Here is a 3,065-nt window from a genome sequence, read left to right as displayed (position 1 = left end):
GAGGCAGACACAGGGGAAATACAAAAGAACAGTGTTTATTATTTACAGTGAGTTAAATGACATCCACAGGCTGCTTCTCTGAGGCTCCTGGAAAGAGGGACGACAGGTTAATAGTTGTCCAATGGGGGAAGGCCAGAGTGGTTTGTTTAATGAGCGTTTGTGCTTACAGTCCAACCCGAAGAGGAGAGCGAGCAGCAGAGGGAAATCCAACAGGGGTCCAAAGGGGTGCGAGGAAGGCTGGCAACTGGAGGCAAAGAGGCACGAGGAATACCTGACAGGCCGAGGGATCCAGATCAGGTCACGAGGGAAATCCAAAGAGCACGAGGAACCAGGAAACTGGAAAAAAGAGCAAAAGGTGAACAAATTCTTTTCACCAAGACATTTGCCTCACCACAGTACTATACCATAAGAGGTGATATGCTCCAGCGTCGAGTCACACCGGATTGCAGCCTTAAGTAGATGGAGAGGCTCATCAGACTGATGGCCGCCAGGTGTTGGTAATCAGCGGCCATCAGCAAGGCAGGCTGCAGGCAGTGGGACCCTTACAGATATAAGACGTATCTTCTTCATGTATGTACATGCCACGTGACTGTACAGTTGTTCAAATGTTTATAAAAAAAAAAAAAAAAAAAAAATAAAAAAAAAAAAAAAAAAAAAAAAAAAGAGTCCGCGTAAGAAATGTTGGGATTTGTAGTTTTTATAATATTTAACGCTCCAAACTAAATACAAGGAAAAAAGTTTGTTTCCATAACTGATTGTTTCTAATCTTTGGTATTTGATTGTATTTTAAAAACTACAGATCTTCATTTTAGGCAAAAAAAATTGTCAAAAGTTATTACCAGAAATAACATTTACAGGTCACATAGGTGGAGTTTGCATGTTCTCTCCGTGCATGCGTGGGTTTTCTCCGGTTTCCTCCCACAGACCAAAAACATGCATGTTAGTGTGACTGTGGCTCTAAAGAGGCGAGAGACGGTGAATGGTTTGTCTCGTTTGTTTTACGAACCAGTACTGGTGGAAAACCCGTGAGTCAAACCGAGCTGTACCATTATTCATGGAAACGGGGCTCATGTCCCTGTGATGCACTGGAGACCTGCCCAGTGTGCCCCCGCCTCTCGCAGTGACTGGATATGGGCACCAGTGGCACCAGTGACCCGAAAAGGAAGGAGCAGGTAAAGATGATGAACGTCATGAAAATAAAATCATAAAATATACATAAAATAAATCAATAAAATCCATCCATTGTCTTTTACCCGCTTCTTCCATTTTGGGTCATGGGGTCACCAGTGTCTGTGTCCAGCAATCAGTATGTGAGGGACACTCTGGACAGGTCTCCAGTCCATCACAGGGACACAGAGACAAACCACCACTCACTCTGTCTCACCTAGGGACAGTTCAGTTACAGTCAGTCTAACGTGCATGTTGTTGGTCTGTGGGAGGAAACTGGAGCACCTGGAGGAAACCCACGCTGCACGGAGAGAACATGCAAACTGCACCCAGAAAGGCCCCAGGCTGGGATTTGAACCAGGGACCTGCTCACTGAGAGGCAGCAGCTCTACCAGCTGCACCACCGTGCTGCCCTGAAGGATGAAAGTACATTTTGCATTTCCTTGTAAATCCAGGTCCCAGAGTCTGGAGGAAGAGGAGAGGCACAGAATCCACGTTGCTTGAGGTCAGAGACGGTTTGGGGCCATGTCCTCTGCAGGTGTTGGTCCACTGTGTTCTCTCTCAGGTCCAAGGTCAACGCAGCATCTACCAGGAAGTTTTAGGGACTTCCTGCTGCTGACCAACTTTATGCAGATTTCATTTTCCAACAGGACTTGGCCCCTGCACAGTGATGAAGCTACCAGTACCTGGTTTTACCTTTAACACGGTGTGATTTGTTTTGGTCCGGTCTGTTCTCTACTCTGTTGGCCATTTTAGTTAGCTTCTGCTGCTATTTGTATCTGTATTTCTATTTTATGTTTTCCTGTCTGCTGTGCATGTTTGGTTCTTTTGTACAGCACTTTGGTTGGCTTTGTTGCTGTTTTAAGTGCTCTATAAATAAATTGGTATGGTATGGTATGGTATAAGGACCATGGTGTCCATGTTCTTACATTTCATGTTCATACTTTTTTTCAATTTAGCCTGGATTTATCCAGGTAGTGTCGTTGAGCCACGAGAAGTCATTTTCCAGAGACCTGTTTGGGGAGCAGATGGTGGGGGTTAAGGGCTCAGAGTGGGGTGAATGAGGATGGGGGCAAGTGTGGGTGCAAATTTTTGATGTTGGTACCGGGGCTTGAACCGGCGATCTTCTGATCACAGGCCCACCTTCTCCAACCTCTGCGCCACCACTCCCCATGACCATCAAAATAAACATTTGAATACATCAGTCTGTGTGAAATGAATGAATATAATTTACAAGTTTCACTTTTTGAATGGAATTACTGAAACTTTTTCATGATTTCTCATTCTAGGTGCAGCACCTCATGTCTGGATTTTGCTGGTCAACTTCAGGGGTCCCAGCATTTCATGAGAACAAGATTCCATGAGTTTACTGAGTAAATCCTAAACTCCAGGACATATTTCAGTCAAATTAAACTCTCAGAACTTCAGGAGGTTGAATCATTTCATCTGGACCAGTTACTGGTCTTTACCTACCTGGATGACTGACCTACGAACCCGTTCCTCAGAACTCAGCACCTTGCATGTCAGGGTCACAGTCAGAGCTGACACGGAAAACAAATATGGACGTTTTTGTTTTAAGGATGTTACGATATGTTTGGACTGGGCCTATGGTTTTAATCCAGTCAGAACCGGGTCATAATTTCATTATAATCCCGGCTCTGAGCAGAACAAAGCCATAGGCCCAGTCCAAACATATCGTAACAAAGATTAAACATATCCATTTGTTTTTCTTCATCCTACGGTCACACTTCTCTTTTGTGTCAACAGTTTCTCATTTTCACATCACTTCATTAGGCAACAAAAAGAATCATAGTGACACCGAAGGAAATGAGAAGAGAAACAAAGTCAGCAGCAGCAACATGAAGCTGCTGCTGCAGCAACATGAAGCTGCTGCTGCA

Source organism: Nematolebias whitei, chromosome 12 (assembly GCF_014905685.2).
Source record: "Nematolebias whitei isolate Nwh7 chromosome 12, NemWhi1, whole genome shotgun sequence".
Taxonomy (NCBI): domain Eukaryota; kingdom Metazoa; phylum Chordata; class Actinopteri; order Cyprinodontiformes; family Rivulidae; genus Nematolebias; species Nematolebias whitei.
Note: the sequence above shows the minus strand (reverse complement) of the source record.